This window comes from Dama dama, chromosome 30 (genome assembly GCF_033118175.1).
Source record: "Dama dama isolate Ldn47 chromosome 30, ASM3311817v1, whole genome shotgun sequence".
NCBI lineage: Eukaryota > Metazoa > Chordata > Mammalia > Artiodactyla > Cervidae > Dama > Dama dama.
In genome coordinates, this window is record NC_083710.1 from 20,342,492 (window position 1) to 20,359,789 (window position 17,298).

General features: G+C 47.4%; 1 protein-coding gene across 4 annotated transcripts in view; it reads right to left on the reverse strand.

Annotated features, from left to right (window-relative positions):
* Positions 1 to 4,872, reverse strand: part of RUBCNL (rubicon like autophagy enhancer) — a 40,557-nt gene extending 35,685 nt beyond the window's left edge. Inside the window, exon 1 of one of the 4 annotated variants that reach the window (XM_061133581.1) lies at positions 4,742 to 4,872. The gene's annotated coding sequence lies outside the window, so the exon portion shown is untranslated. Of the gene's footprint in view, positions 1 to 3,147; positions 3,585 to 4,068; positions 4,095 to 4,166; positions 4,247 to 4,741 lie in introns of those variants that run through there. The other 3 variants (XM_061133583.1, XM_061133584.1, XM_061133580.1) reach the window with 3 other exon arrangements.
* Positions 4,873 to 17,298: the final 12,426 nt, after the last annotated feature.

Sequence of the window (17,298 nt, forward strand, 5' to 3'; positions counted from 1 at the left end):
CTCCTTACCTATCACCTCTAAAACCCTATGCCTCTATACCCCTCTGCACCCTATACCCCCCCTCCTCCACCCACCGCATCCCAATCTTATTCTAATTTACCCTTGGATTGAGACATTCCCCACCACCCTTTTAAAAGCTGCATCCCTACAAGTGTACACTCTCCCCATTTACTGACCTACTGTGTTCCACAGCACTTAGGCTCTGATTGCTTACCCATCAGCAGTCATTCATTACTAACTCTTGGTGTTTACTACAGGCCTGACACGGTTCTAAGCTTTCTAAACACATACACCCGATCCTCCTAACAACCTATGAGGTAGATATGACCACACCATCTTTATTTTACAGAAGAGAAACTGAGGCACAGTTAGTCAATGGAGCCAGTTTCCCACCCAGGCTAGTCTTGCTCCAAGTCCACATTCTTACCCACAACTGCACAGGGGTGAAGGGAAGACTGTTAAATCTCATGGACCTAACCCTCTCTCCAGAAGATCAACAGTCACCAAGCATGGAGTAGCTGCTGTGAGCCCGGTAACATCAGGAACACTGACACGGTGACTCCCCCAGCCCAAATCTCCATAGAGACCAGAGTCTAAATTAAGAGTGAGAACCCCAGCCCCAGAAAAGATTTTATATAGGTCATAGACAGCTCAAATGATTTGACAATGGAACCATATTGTTTAAAGTACCTTTGGGACGTCCCTGGTTGCTCAGTGGTTAATACTTTACCTTCCAATGCAGGAGATGTGGGTTCATCCCTGTTTGGGGAGCTAAAATCCCACATGTCTCCAAGCCAAAAAAACAAAACATAAAACAGAAACAATATTGTAACAAATTCAATAAAGACCTTAAAAATGGTCCACATTAAAAAAAAAAAAAGTAAACCCAAAAAATGCCCTTAAAAGTAAGTATCTTCAGAAGTTCGGGTTTCCTCACCTACCAGATTTAAAGCGGCCGTCCTCAATTTCCAAACAGAGAACACAGGAATAACTTACATATATTTTCAGGACTTAGTTGTTCTCTGACCCACTATAGCTTATTGGAATAAAAGAATGTAGAAGAATATAAGGATTAAAAAATAATAAAACCCTCCACCCTCCAATTTTCATCACCCGCAATCAACCACAGAAAAGCACGTATTGAACATGGGTGCCATTCAATGTTACCTGCCAGAAAACGTTTGAGGTCTAATTTGCGTTTATCTCTTTTAATGACGGTAATGCTAAGGATCTAAGAAAAGAAACTAAAGACTTTTTAAAATACAATTTTCAAACATAATTGCTGGGCAAACCACATCATGTGTAGTTTCCTCCAGGTTTTACTTATTTGCCATCTGCCAGTCATTTGTCACAGCTGACAGAAACAGGACTCTGAAACTTCCCTTTACACTATGAGAAGTCTTTCTTTCCAGCTCACACTCCATGTTCCAGTGAGAAAGCATTCACTCAAAAGAGGATTATTAGCACTGTTTTGTGCATGAGAAAAGTGAGGATCAGAAAAAGGAAGTAAAGACCACACAGTAGGAGTTCCCTGGTGGCTCAGAGGTGTAGCATCTGCCTGCCAATGCTGCAGACACAGGTTCGACCCTGATCTGGGAAGATGCCACAAGCCCCGAAGCAGCCAGGTAGGCCCATGCGCCACAACTACTGAAGCCCGTGAGCCCCAGAGCCCAGGCAACAAAAGAAGCCACCGAAATGAGAACCTGCGCACCGCATCGAAGAGCAGTCCCTGATCGTCTCAGCTAGAGAAAGCCGGCGAGCAGCAATGAAGACCCAGCACAGCCAAAAATAAAATAAAAAAAACATAAAGACCACACAGCAATTTGGTGACTAGTCCAGAATCCTGGATCCCTGCTCCAAAGCCTTCAGTCTCTCTCACCCTGGCTGGGAGAAAACCCAGTGCAGATGCTAAGGAAAAAAAAAAAAGAGTACCAATCAAACATAATTGTTATGCCGACAGAAGAGAAATTCCTCACTGCTCACTGTGTGACCTTGGGCAAGGCAATCAACCTATCTGTGCTTCAGTTTCTTTACAGATTGTTGTGAGAACTAAATGGGTTGTAATATGCATATCTGAGTCTGGCACACAACAGTCTAAAAGTTGGCTTTATCATCACCATCAGGGTTATTTTATAAGAATTTACAGTTCTGTGTAAGACAGTCTCAATTGTATTTCCCAAACTCTTAAATGAGTCATCTTTCAACTCCTTTTAGTTAAAATGGAAAAGCCAATCAGAGGTCCTATCTGATCCATAAAAAGATAAAATGTGACAGAAGGGCTCTAGTATTGCTCACGTTTATAATCTCTGGAAGGCTGGACATGCTTATCTAACAAGGACTGCTTAAATTTTAACAGTAAGGCAACCAACCATGCAAACCTCTCCTTTCAGTATTAGAAATACGAACCTAAAATTAGTACTAAGAGAAACTATTCAGATTCCTCCCTGCGATTATCCTGTGCTGTGTGTGACTGGTGTAGGAAACATTTCCAGAGCTCCTATCTTCCTCTGAAGATGTTCGAATTAAAATGCTTATTCTTGGATGCCTACCCTTGGCTCTGACAGAATTTTCCCCTGTCAGAAAACAAGAACTCCAACTTCAGAAAATGTTTTTGGAGCTAACTGATCTCCCAGAGAACATGCCCAATCAAATCTAACCCCCCCAGGGGCTTCTCGGGTGGCTCAGTGGTAAAGAATCTCTCTGCCAATGAGGGAGGCCCGGTTGGATCCCTGATGGGGAAAGATCCCACATGCCACGTGGCAACTAAGTCCAGCGGGCCACAGCTACTGAGTCTGTGCTAGAGCTCCGTGCTCTGCAACAAGACAAGTCACTGCAATGAGAAGCCCCCGAACGCAGCTAAAATAAGCAAAGAGTAGCCCCGACTGGCTGCAACTAAAGAAAGCTTGCACACAGGAATAAATAAAAATTAAAAAAAAAATTCTAAGCCCCCCACCCCCAGCCGCCACAACGACTTTCAACTTTCCTCAACTCTCCGAGCACCGCCCCCACTTTCTACACGTCCTAAAGGAGTTGATGAACCAAGCAAAGTTCCCGTGCCCTGATGTCACACTCTGTTGGGGAGAGTAACTGGCGCCTGTGCCGTGAAGAGGCATTGCAACAAGAGATTGAGAAATAGACCCATCTCACCGCCGCAGGCAACCAGGAAATCTCCAGCGCCGCGGAGAAGGTCCTGCCGTATCTCCGCTACAAGCAAGGTTCGGTTAGGGGCCAGGAAGGAGGTGTGGTCTGCAATGCTAAATTTGTAGAAACCACCGAAGATGCTTTTCAAAACACCTCCCTCTGTTATCTTCCAAACCACCCAGGGAGGTGGAGCACCTCCGATCCTCCCACGTCTCACGCGAGCAAACTGAAGTTCAACAAGGTTTCCTGATTCGCCGAGACCTCCCTGCTATTCGATTTCAGGACAGGGTCCAAGACACCCAAGTCGGCCGACCCCCAGTCCTTTGCACTTTTGCCTGCAAGCCTATTTAAAGATCCTTTCAAACTGCACTGCAGTAACACAGGTCAGCGCTTGATCATCCCCTTTCCTTTGGGTCTTCATTCCCACTGAGGCTAAATGACCCCTCTTCGGAAAGTTCTTTACATTCTCCAAGCTGACAGCATCAATTCCGCAGGAGATCGGTAGCAAACCTCCCGCGCGGTCACCGTGTCCCCGCCGCAATCTCAGCAGGTGGATCCCACACCTAGCGCTCGGCCGAAGCCCCGGGCGCCGCTTTCCGGCTCTCGCCTACTTCGGTTAAGCCGCAGAAAGTGGCTGTGCCACTACTTTGTTGGGGCGTCTTGGGGAGGTGGTCCTCTGAGGTACCCTCGCCATCTGGGTACGTGCTCTGTGGAAGCGAGAAAAGTCACCCGGCGTCCGGGACCGCTTCAGGCTCTGCGCTCACGGAAGAGTCTCTCTGCGCCCTCCGTGCCTGGCGGTCCGGCTCCTCCGCCCCTCCGGACCCAAGCCGAGCACAGGGTCACCCACCACCCCGCACCCCATCCCTTTGCAAGTCAACTCCGCAAAGATCTCCGGGGCTGGGGGGACTCAGCACTGCCCTGACCTACCTTGGGGTTCCCCCCGCACTCCCCGCTCTGCGCACGCCTCTCTGGCATCCCTCCCCCGCCTCCCGCGGTCCTCGCATCCCCGGCCGGGTTCCGCTCACCCCAGCGGCTGAAAAGCCAGCTGGGCGCCGCGCGTCGGCTCCTCGGCGGGCCCGGCTCCGAGCGGCGTCGCGAGGTCACTGCGCCCCCCAGCGACCGAGAGAGGGGGCGACGAAGGGGAAGCGGCGCCCTGACGCCGCCCCCCGCCCCCATCTACCCGCGCCAGCCAAAAATATCCCGGGCTCCAGCAGCAAATCCGAGAAACGCCCCCAGCGGAGCGAAGCGCCACTTCCCCGCCTGCTGCTCGCTGGAAGGAACGCGGCCCCCTGCCCTCCTCCCGGCCCCGGACCCTGGGTGGCGCGGGCTGGGGTCTGCCGGAGCAGCTGTCCACCGCCCCGCCTCTCCCCCCGGTTGCCTCCGGAAACCCCGCCCTACCCCTCGCTGGGGACTCGGATGGAACAGCGCTTTCCGGGGTCGAAACGAGATCATCACAGACCTGGCGGACGTCCACGCCCAACCCCAGAGTCCCAGACGGGTGGTCTCTAGCACCAGTGCAATTGCCTGAAATGATGATCTTAGCAATTTGGATTCAAGTCTGCGCTGCAAGCTGTGGGCCTGGCGGGGACCTGCAACTTACCCGGAGAGCGAGCCACGTCTCTCTGACCTCAGCGGGCTGCACCCCGCGGAACCCCACCCGGAGGACGCCACGGTCAGCATCCGTCCAACCTAATCGTCCTTGTCCGCTGGCAGCCAGGGTTTAGAAATCCCATCACAGCTGTGCCGCGGGGAGCAAGCGCATCGCGGGGGAGGCTGGGGAGAAGCAACCAACCAATACAGAAAGTTTTCACAAATAGAAACCCAAGCCCTGACTGTTCCTACGGCCGAATGCATCACGTCCCACGCCACCCCCAGGGAGCTTCTGCGCCCTCCAGCAGCGCCTCCAGCGTCTCTTGGGGATAGAATCTCCCAGTTACCTGCCCGGGTAACAACACACAGGCGAGCCAGTCCTGGCTTGCTTAGAAGAGGCCCTTCTGCTCCGTAAAACCAAACCCGCATCGCACTCCTTTTAGGTTCCTTGGCTTTGCCCTTTGTCAGTTCCAGGTTGTGAAACCACGTCGCAGGTATTTGGGGCTTCATTTGCCGGGTGCCTCTTCGGAACACCCCCCTCCTAGGTGCAGCATGGAGTGGTTAAGGGGCAGCGCCGCTTTGACGTGACTTCTTGGATGAAGCCCTAAGTGAGAATCAGGATCAGGAGCCAAATGAGTGGGTGCTATCAATTACCCGCTTTCTTTGAGGAGGTGGCCTGAGTGGTAGAGAAACCGCCTGCCATTGTAGGAGACATAAGAGACCCGGTTGGATCCCTGGGTTGGGAAGATCCCCTGGAGGAGGCGATGCCAACCCACTCCAGTATTCCTGCCTGGCGAATCCCATGGACAGAGGAGGCAGGCGGGCTACAGTTCATAGGGTTAGGAAGACTCCTACAGGACTGAAGCGTCTTAGCACGCACTGCACTCTTGCCGAGCCTAGATTGGCCTGACCTGAAAAAACTTGGGACACTTGGCGTTCTGTCCCAGGAACTCAAGTCCACTGAAGGCCGGCTGAGAACAGTTTGCTTTAAATTAAATCAAGAAGGAAAAGGGTATGGGGTGCTACTGACATCTGAGTCTCTGCTATGTGGCAGGCACTTTTCCTAATTATTTTCAGCAATCCTAGCAACATCCCTGACAATAACAAATCATTTGTTTCCTTTTCACAGAGGAGGGATCTGTGGCTAAGCTAGGTTAAGTTACTTGCCCAAGGTCACACAGCTAGGAAGTAGCAGAGTCAGGCTTTGAAGGCAAGTATCTAACATGAAACTGTGTATCCAGTTGCCACCAGTCACTAGCAAGACACAGAAGAAGAATGAAATGAAGGGGGCCAGTGTCATGCAAAGTAAATCAGAGAGTCTACTAGTCAAAAAAACAAAGCAAAAAACAAATAAACAAACTGAGTCAGTGGTAGACTGCACAGAGTCTTAGATAAGAACAGCCTTCTTGTAGGGAGACTAGGAGATTTTAGACCAGGATGGTATGGTTTGGTCAGTTCCCTCTGAAGCTACTTTGAAATCATCTTTACTAATAGGTGGAGAGGTATATGGCACCCCACTCCAGTACTCTTGCCTGGAAAACCCCATGGATGGAGGAGCCTGGTAGGCTGCAATCCATGGGGTTTTGAAGAGTCGGACACGACTGAGCGACTTCACTTTCACTTTTCACTTCCATGCATTGGAGAAGGAAATGGCAACCCACTCCAGTGTTCTTGCCTGGAGAATCCCAGGGACGGCGGAGCCTGGTGGGCTGCCGTCTATGGGGTCGCACAGAGTTGGACACGACTGAAGCGACTTAGCAGCAGCAGAGAGGTATATGGGCCTCCCTGGCGACTCAGATGGTAAAGAATCTGACTGCAGTGAAGGAGACCTAGGTTCAGTCCCTGGGTTGGGAAGATCCCCTGGAAAAGGGAATGGCAACCCACTCCAGGATTCTTGCCTGGAGAATTCCATGGACAGAGGAGCCTGGTGGGCTACGGTTGGGGTTGAAAAGAGTTGGACACAGCTGAGCAACTAACACTTTCACAGAGAGGTAAATAGACTGGCCTATGCTGTGAGGGGCATCCTATAAATGTGAATATCCACATTCCATGTCTAGTCACTGACAGAGGAGGCCCACATTCTAGAAGAGTATCTCTAGAATCAAGAAAGAGGACAGATTTTCTTTTTCTTTCTTTCTTCTTTTTTGGCTGTGCTGGATCTTTGTTGTCGCATGCTTTGGGCTTAGTTGCCTGGCACAGCACGTGGGATCTTAGATCCCAGACCAGGGATCAAACCTGAATCCCCTGCACTGGAAGGCAGATTCTTAACCACTGGACCTCCAGGGAAGTTCACAGATTTTCCAAATTAGGAATACTCGTGGAAATCTGCTCTATTCACCCTTCCCCTTGCCCCACCACCCCCCAGCCCCCAGGAATTTGGAAGTAGAATTTCCCAGGCACTAAATGCTGAGCAATAGCCTTTCCAAGACTGCCTCATCGACCGGTCAGTCCTATGAAAGTCACAGGTAATTACAAACCAAGAGCCACGCAGGAGAAGCAGAGGCAGATTTTATTTTTCCTGGAGAAGGTCATCTTCCAGGTCGCAGTGCCCCCCAGGCCCCAGGTCTCAAGGGCAGTGAGAGCAAGTACCAGGAACGACTCACCACTTCAGCCAGCCGGGCTCCAGCCAGCGCCCGCTGGTCACACACACAAAGTTCCTTTGTGGCCAGGGCGCCCTCAGAGGAGACTAGAAGCCTGGCAGCCGCCCGCCCCAGCCCAGCCAGGCTGCACAAGAAGGGATTTGAGCCAGCAGGAGAGAGGCGACCCTGCTTTTGAGCTCAGCTGACAGAGCCGGCCAAGGGGAAATCAGCCTCTTGCAGAACAGGAAGGAAGTGAAAGGAGCTGAGATGAACAGCCCAAGGGGCTGCAAGGAGGAGCCTCATGGGCATTGTGCCCCGAGGACGGGACGTGCGGGGAAGGAGGGACGCGCGCCAAGGAGTGAAAGAGCCAAGGAAAGCGGCATTTGGCTGGTCTCCCTTTCTTTTCCTCCCATCTGTCTGCCTGAAAGATACCCACTTTTTTTTTTTTAAATCCACAAAACCCCAAATTTGTATGATTTCATTTACATGCGGAAGCTAGAATAGGCAAATTCATGGAGACAGAGAGTAGAAGAGAGGGAACCAGGTCCTGGGGGAGGGGGAGGGGGAGGGGGGAGTTGTTTCCTGTGTACAAAGCATCCGTTTAGGATGCTGAGAAAGTTCTGGAAATGGGTGGTGCTGATAAGCAGTTGCACGTTATTACAAGTGTACTAAATGCCACTGAATTATGGTCTTAAAAAATGGTTAACAAAGATTGTCCAACTTGCCATCTTCTTTGATCTATACTTCATGCCAAGTGACTCGGTGAAACTGGACTCCAAGATTTTTGAATATTCAGTCAGAATGGACTGAATAGGGGAAAATAGTTTCAATAGTAAAGGTTATTTTAGCTTCCTAGGTGGCGCGGTGGTAAAGAATTCACCTGCCAGTGCAGGAGACATGGGTTCGATCCCTGGGTCAGGAAGATCCCCTGGAGAAGGGAATGGCCACCCACTCCAGTCTTCTTGCCTGGAGAATTCCATGGACAGAGGAGCCTGGCGGGCTACAGTCCATGTGGTCACAAAGAGTCAGACATGACTGAGCACTCACACACATTCATATCTTACCATAATAAAATATTTTAATATTTTATTGCATTTTATAATTATCTTACTGTATTTTATAACACATACATGTGTATTGAAAATCTACTATTACAAGGCTTTCCTGATTAAGGAAAATGGTTAAGTCCATGGTTAAGACTCTGCGTTTCCAATGCAGGGGATATGAGTTCAATCCCTGGTTGTGGAACTAAGATCCCACATGCCTAGTGGCTCAGCCAAAAAATAAATACAGTATTTTAAAAAGAAAAAAGAAAATCTACTATCATAATGTGATGCTTCTCTGGAGTCAAAGACCAGGTAAGAGCAATACACTAAGAGAGGGGCTCTGACCCCTGGGTATTAATTTCTTAAATTTTAATAAATCTTGCTCTCTTTTGCTTTCACTGAGAGCTGCCACTGCCCAGCTTTCAGGTTGTTTGTGGCACGTCCCCCATTCAGAAGGAAGAGGCCTGCCATGTTCAAATCAGAGCTTTGTGAGGCTCACAGAGATGCCACACCCCGAAAGAGCCTCTTTACCTTTAGGGGACCGAAGCAGTTAAGACAAAAGATAGAGACTCTGCAGTCCCACAGCTTCAGGCAAACCCTGATCCGCAGGGTCAGCGTGTTCTGCTGAGATGTTAGGATGAGGGACCGTGCCCTTGTCTGACAGATAATGAGAAATTCTTGTCCCCGAGTCCTCCTCCTCCTCTGTCTTCATTACAAAGTTCCTGCTTTTGCTCTTTGAAGATGCCCTTAGCTGGGCGAGTAGAACCGGAAACTCCCCCCGTTCTGTGGTCTGTTTTTATGACGAAAAATGTGGTATACATAAAAATCTGATGTCTCGCATGAGTGCAGTGGTGAACAGTTATTTGCATTAGGGCTAAAAATATTAAGTTGTTTATATTCTGTTTTGCCCACTAGATTGTGGCTCCACGGGAACTTATACATTTCTGAATTCCTTCCCTCATGATGCTTCCTCCCCAGGACCTAGTCCTGTGCTTCATATGTTTTAGGTGCTTCATAAAAATTATAACTATTCACATGGCTTGTGGGGTGTGGCTTAAATGCCATCCTACAAAAGAGGAAGACATTCAGCTAAGATGAGTCCATGTTCGGGGACAGTTAGTGTATCCAAAGTTCAGTGTCTTAGTCAACATTGAAAGTGTTCTTCACTGTGATCTCAACCCAATTTTCAATCTCTTCTTCTACTCTTGCCTCAGGCCTTCCCTGGTGGCTCAGACGGTAAAGAATCTGCCTGCAATGCAGGACACCCTGGTTTGATCCCTGAATCGGGAAGATCCCCTGGAAGGGAATGCTAACCCACTTCAGTATTCTTGCCTGGGAAATCTATGGACAGAGGAGCCTGGCAGGCTACAGCCCACAGGCCCAAAGAGTCAAGCAAGAATGAGCGATTAACACTTTCACTTCATTTTCACCCCTGCTTCAGTTACCCTAAGATCCACAAAGGCTCACCAATTGCTCTGGGAGAATTCTTCATATTTTCTTACCTTTGTTTCTCAAGCCATTAGCCACATCTTATACTATGCACACCTGCTTCCCAGAGCTGACCCTTCAGTGTTTCATGCCTGACACTGCATTAGTTTCTGCGGGACCCTCCTAGCCCGGGGTACACAATACGTCAAGTCATTTCCCCATGGACTATTTGATTTAAAAAGAAAGGCTAAAACACCTAGAAAAAAAATCCTGTATGACTTGTATTGAATTTTCTCCATAATTCTGTTACCATAACAAAGTTACCTTATTTTTCTAAATTTTTCTCTAAAGTACATTAAGTTGGACTTGGTATTCCAACTGGAATAAGTAGGAAGAAAAATCTGTCATGTGGTGGAGAGACTTGTTCCCTCCCTAGAGTTTCTCAAGAGCCCAGATGCTTATGTAACATCCGAGGGAAGATTTCTGGTCTTTGTTCCATCATGGTCATTGCATGTTTGTTTGTTTTTCCTTTAATTGTTGGTTGCACTGGGCCTTTGTTACTTTGCGAGGGCTTTCTCTAGTTGCAGAGAGCAGGGACGGCTCTCTAGTTGCAGTGCACGGGCTTCTCACTGCAATGGCTTCTCTTGTTGAAGACCACGGACGCTAGGTGCAAGGGCTTCAGTATTTGCAGCACTTGGGCCCAGCAGGTGTGGTACAAGGGCTTAGTTGTTCCAAGGCATGTGGGATCTTCCCGGACCAGGGATTGCACTTGTGGCCCCTGCATTGGCAGGCAGATTCTTAACTGCTAGACCACCAGGGAAGTCCTCTCATTGCATGTTCTGAAGTCTATAAATTTGGAAATTTCCATCACTCTCTGCCAAACATGGACGCAAGGCTCCTTCACCAAACTCTTTGGGATGCATTTACTTAGCAACTAAATGCCCCTTCAGAGAATCTGCCTCTCTCTCACAGGCTCTCTATGTCTTTCCCATTCAAAAAAAAGAAAACAAACCAAAAACTCTCCTTAGCTCCTTCTTGAGGAAGCTCCTTCCCACTCAGGCGACTCCTGCCTTTCTGCTTATCATATGACAAAACCACAATTACACCCAATGCAAAAACCTCTTAATTCTGCCCTGGCGGACTCAAAGCCCTTCCCGTCCTTTTCAAGGAGGGAAGAAAAAAGTGATCTCATTCATTCAAGTTTTTATGCAAAGCAGTAAGAACACAACAACTGAATTTCTCAATATTTTGCCACATGAAATTTAAAAATTAAAACACATGCATTGTACCAGTACAATGAATACCAATGGATGAATGGAAGTTATATCTCTATAACATAGATGGATCCAACCAACATCTTCTCTCTCATCAATTCATTTCAATAGCCTTTAAAATCATTCAACTTGATTTGATGTTCTGATTTCATGTTCCTCAAGCTATCTTTATTTAAAAATTGGTTCTCTGTGTCAATTTACCTACAGCGAAAGGACATACTGATCAGCCAACATGGGCATTCCCACCTCCTCCACTCCCCCAAAGTTATATGTGTCACAGTAAATAGTAATAAATTATCATTCTTGCTTATACATGAATCTCCAGGGAATTTCTTCAGATTAAATCAGATCCTCTGATAGGGAGAATGAAAAGTGAAAGTGAAAGTCACTCAGTTGTGTCCAACTCTTGGTCCATTGAATTCTCCAGGCCAGAATATTGGAGTGGGTAGCTTTTCCCTTCTCCAGGGGATCTTCCCAACCCAGGTGATCGAACCCAGGTCTCCTACATTGCAGGTGGATTCTTTACCAACTGAGCTGTCAGGGAAGCCCCAGAAGAATGATGGTCTCCCAAAGATGTCCACATCCTAGTCCCCAGGTTAGGGATTAGGACTTTGTTATGTTGCACAACAAGGGGGAGTTGAGGTTGCAGAAAGAGTGGGTTGGACTCATCCAATGAGAGGACTTCCCTAGTGGTCTAGTGGTTAAGAATCCACCTGCCAATATAGGCCGCACAGGTTCGATCCCTGATCCGGGAAGATCCCTCATGCCTTGGAGTAGCTAAGCCCAAGCACCGCAGCTCCTGGGCCCGAGTGCTGCAGCGTGGCCCAGCTGTCGTCTTGGTTTTGGCTCCATGAGACTCATTTTAGACTTCTGACCTCCAGAACTGTGCAACAGCAAATTTGTATCATTTTAAATTCTTTTTTTCCCCCTAACGTTTATTCATTTACTTGCTTATTTTGGCTGCATCAGGTCTTAGTGGTGGCATGTGGGGTCTTCAGTATTTGTTGCAGTGTGCAGTATCATATACCCAGCCTGGGATCGAACCTGGACCCCTGCACCGGGAATGCTGAATCTTACCCAGTGGACCACCAGGGAAGTCCCTTAAGACACTAAATTCTTAATGGTGTGAATCAGCAATAGGAGACTGCTGCAGCTGTGTGATAGGGAACTATTACTATTACACTGAACAGGAGGAAACTAGTACAGACTCCAAGGGACTGAGCGATTTTGCTCACACTGATGAATGCTCTTCCTGGAGTTACAGTATGGTATCCTTGCCAAATTGGTTCCTGGACTCCCCTGAAGATAGCTCAATGTTTTTCCCCCTTCTCTGATCATCAAAGTCCTCTGAACGTAATACAGGCCCTTAAAAATATGTGGTGAATCAATGAGTTTTTGGCAAAATATAGAGACTGTGAGCCATAACTGGTGTATTTTTGATAGTCTAAAAAATGTAAGGCTTAACCCTCTTTCTCTCCAGTCATGTATGAATGCCTCCTCTATCAAAAGATTTGTAGTTAAATTGTATGGAATTGAAGTAACAGAGAGTTTGTGATGAGAATGACTGGCTCTCTCTTCTAGTTACAGGGAAAATGTGGATTCAGTTTAAAAAATCAATGCCTAGTCTTCGTCTCCAGTAGTAATTTCGCTTCTGCAAGAGGAAGCTTCATTTCTATTCCGAGGCGTGTGGAAGCTCTTCAGGCTGGCTGGTGGAAGAGCTTGTGACATTCTTGTCAACACAGCTGACACCCATATCATGTCCAACACTAAACACTAGGCCTTTTTTAAGGAGGAAAGGCAAGTAGAGCATATCAATGAAGCATGACAACATTGGTCAGCTAAGAAGGGCTCCCAAGAGTCCTGTAGTCATTCTCTAGAGCTGAAGCTGCTGTCAGAGAGTTAAACCAAGTGTAAATAGAAAAGTGAAAGTTGCTCAGTCGTGTCCGACTCTTTGTAACCCCAGGGAGTAGACAGTCCATGGAATTCTCCAGGCCAGAATACTGGAGTGGGTAGCCTTTCCCTTTACCAGGGGATTTTCCCAACCCAGGGATCGAACCCAGGTCTTCTGCATTGCAGACGGATTCTTTACACCCGAGTCACAAGGGAAGTCCATAAATAAAAAGGTTCCATGGAAAATGACATCTGTTGCAAGTTGCTGACTCAAGAGCCCTCCTGAGAAGAGATGTGCTTCTCAAATCGAGCTGTGTGCAGAGCTAATGCCCTGAACCTGACCACATTCACACTTACCAGGCTCCTATGAGCTAGGAAACCTCTTTTGTATATTCATCATTCCTAACTGGTACTTTGCTGACAAAAGTCCATATAGTCAAAGCTATGGTTTTTCTAGTAGTCATGTAGAGATGTGAGAGTGGGACCATAAAGATGTCTGAGCGCTGAAGAATTGACACTTTCTAACTGCAATGTTGGAGAAGACTCTTGAGAGTCTCTTGGGCAGCAAGGAGATCAACCAGTCAATCCTAAAGAAAACCAGACCTGAATATTCATTGGAAGGACTGATGCTGAAGCCGAAGCTCCCATTCTTTGGCTACCTGATGTGAAAAGCTGAGTCATTGGCAAAGACCCTGATGCTGGAAAAGATTGAGGGAAGGAGAAGAAGGGGGTGACAGAGGAAGAGACAGTTGGATGACATCATCGACTCAATGGACAAGTTTGAGCAAACTCTGGGAGTAGCGAAGGATAGGGAGATAGCGAAGGACAGGGAAGCCTGGAGTGCTGAAGTTCATGGGGTTGCAAAGAGTCGGACATGACTGAGCGACTGAACAAAAATTTTCACGTGTAGGAATTACCTTGAATCTACATAAAATGCAGATTCCAATCCAGTAGTTCTCAGGTGGGGCCCCAGAGGTGCAAGAAGTTCCTGGGTGAAGCCAGGGCTGCTGAGCCGTGGACCATGCTTTCAGTAGCAAAGGCTGGAACAGAATCGCTTGTCTGAATGCATCATGGATTTTTTTCAGAGCCTACCAGAAGGCAAGGGAGCAGCTGGAGGGCACACACAAAGCTCCTTTCCATCCTCAAAAATAGCTGTGTGTTTTCCTGGGATGATCTAATAGCCTGAGCAGAGAACATTGTGGCAATGTCCTTAGTCATTCATTCTGAGCGCTTCATTTGTTCTGGACAATTACTTGGACTCTCTGCACTTTGAGCTCAGAACTCTCTGTCTCCTCTTGCTCTACATGTACTTAGTAACCAAATAGGCACTGAAATTCTTTTTTCCTGCTGTCTTGAGCAGGATAGATTTCTCCAGAACTCTTGAGGATGACACCAAACCAACAACTTCACATTCTTCAAAAATGATCACCGTGTTGTGATTTGGTTAATTTAGGGATGTGAAGAAAGGCTGCAAATAAATAAACAGGTTCCTTTAAATTGATACTGCAGAGACAAACACAGGACTCTTCTAGCCTTCGTTTTGTCAATATAGCACATATGTACACCGTTGTATAGTATAAATGAATTGATAAATGTAAAGTATTTAGCACCGTGTCTACCTAGCACACAGGAAGCATCTGATATACAGCAGCTATTATCAAAATATATACTTTTCAAGCTGTGAGAGTGAAGTAACGTGTGAAAAGCACTTATAATAGCACATGGCAGATGCCAATCACACTACAGCAATCGTGAATACGCAAGTCCGTGTGCCCCTGTGCACAGTGAGAGCAGACAAACGGAAACGTCAGAATCCGGAGCAGAGAAAGGTTTATTGTGAGGTCACACAAGGAGACGAGGTGGCTCGTGCCCTGAAAAGCCCCGAGCTCCCTGAAAGGTTTTTGCAGAGCACTTTTAAAGGGCAGGTGAGGAGGAGGTCACAAGGTAGTGATCAGTTTGTGCACGGTTCTCTGATTGGCTGATGGTGAGACAGTCAGGTGGTATCACAGGGGTTAATGTTATCAGGCATTGGGCTCTAGGAGGCCTGAGGCTGTGTGCTCATGGTCAGCAAGTACTTCCTCCATTTGAGGAGACAGGTGGTTCCCACCTGCAAAACAGCTCAGGAAACGTGCATCAGATACTATTATCTACGTACTCCAGAGAGGAGCTAAAGCAGAGGGTATTGCGGCAGGGCGGCGGGGCAGTGGGGCAGTGGGGCGGCGGGGGAGGGCGGTGGGGGTCTGTCCTGGGAAGGCCCCATAGGTCCTTCTTGTTATTCAGTCGCTAAGCCCTGTCCAACTTTTTGCAACCCCACGAACTGCAGCAGGCCAGGCTTCCCTGTCCTTCACTACCTACCGGAGTTTTTGTTCAGATTTACGTCCATTGAGTCGGTGATGCCATCCAACCATAGGGTCCTGCTTGGTTATAATCATGTGATGATGATAATGAGGAAGAGGGTATAACAATGATGAGCGTCCATTCCCTTTTCTCTCAAGAGAATCATCTTCCTATGATGAGACTTCAGGAGGATTAAGGAGGTAATCTGCCTGCAATGCAGGACACCTGGGTTTCATCTGTGGGTTGGGAAAATCCCCTGGAGAAGGGAATGGCCACCCACTCCAGTATTCTTGCCTGGAGAATTCCATGGACGGAGGAGCCTGGCCAGGCTACAGCCCATGGGTTCGCAAAGAGTCAGACACCACTGAGCAACTAATGCTTGCACTTAAGGAGGTAAGGTAACATGCTTAAGCTCATTTTGACAACCGACAGTTACAATGCAAGTCAAACACTTTCTTGGCATTTCTTGAGTGTGGTCAAAGCTGATCCCTCTCATAACTCTCTGCCCTACCCCCACTTCATTGAATTCCTTTCCCCCTCCCCTCCAACTCATTTACACCCAGAATCTACATCTAAGCGTCCCCCCTCCAAATACCACTTTTTACCACCACTTCAAGTTACTCAACTGACCGTGGCTTCCAGTGAGGGCTCAGCCAACACTTGTGGAACTGAATGTAGTTTTATCAGAATACAGCATTCTTACTCCAAGAGTCCTAGAGTAAATGGCTATATCTTTAAAATAAAGTGAAGTGAGTGAAAGTCACTCAGTCGTGTCCCACTCTTTGCGACACCATGGACTATACGGTCCATGAAATTCTCCAGGCCAGAATACTGGAGTGGGTAGCCTTTCCCTTCTCCAGGGGATCTTCCCAACCCAGCGATTGAACCCAGGTCTCCTGCATTGCAGGCGGATTCTTTACCAGCTGAGTCACAAGTCTTTAAAATAAAAATTATTTATTTGGCTGTGCTGTGTCTTAGTTGAGGCATGTGGGATCTAGTTCTCTGACCAGGGATCAAACCTGTTCCCCCTGCATTGGGAGCTCAGAGTCTCAGCCACTGGATCACCAGGCAAATCTCTAAATGGCTAATTCTTATCAAAAAATAAAAATAAAACTTTCAACCTCAGTCACCTCTCAAGCACCCAAGAAAGAAATGAGCACTAGGAACAGGCTGTGGGCATCTCCTTGACATAATGACACATCAGTCCTTCCCCAGCCTACGAGGTTAATTCAATAGAATGGTGATCAGGGAGTGACCTAAGTTCAAAGTCAAGGTGCTGGGTGCTTCTCTCCAGCTCTAGAATGCTCTTAACTCCTTAGGAAGTAAGGAGATGCTCTCCAAAAGTGCACAGCCTACTTTTTCAGGGGTATCCAGGTTACCACAATTACTTTTAACTCACTAACAAGGGGAATTGAATCCCATTGTGCAAATTAACCTCTCCTCGTCCCCTCTATCAACCCAGATACACATGTGAATCCACTCTCACTATTCTGATGAGTGAACCCTCGTCATGGATCCCTCGAATCACATCACAGCAGCAGAGCCCTCAGAGGCAGCTGGCCCTAATGCAATTATAATAGGCTATTAGATAACACTTCTGGGGGAAAAAGAAGGAAAAAAGCATAGTCTGGAGTTCAACAGAGGTTTGCAATCCCTTTAAATATGGTATTAAGAGACTGTCTGATTAATTGACTTTTTCTGATTTGTAATCATAGAATTTATAAAGTTATAAAAATTATGCTAAACTTTTTTAAACATTTACTAATTTGCTTTTGTTGGAAAGAGAACAATAGAAGTTAATCACACTTAAACCTGGAAAATCCATGAAAGAAGGCTACCTTGCCCATATGGGTTTGGTTCAAGTGCCAATGGGCCTAATTCTAAAAGCAGTTCAAATTCTCCACATCAGCTTATATGCTTGGGATTCTGTTTTTTCTTTCTTCTCAAATTTAAATGACTACAGATTTACTTTAACACATGTTAAGCCTTCTTCTTTTTTCTATTTCCTATCTA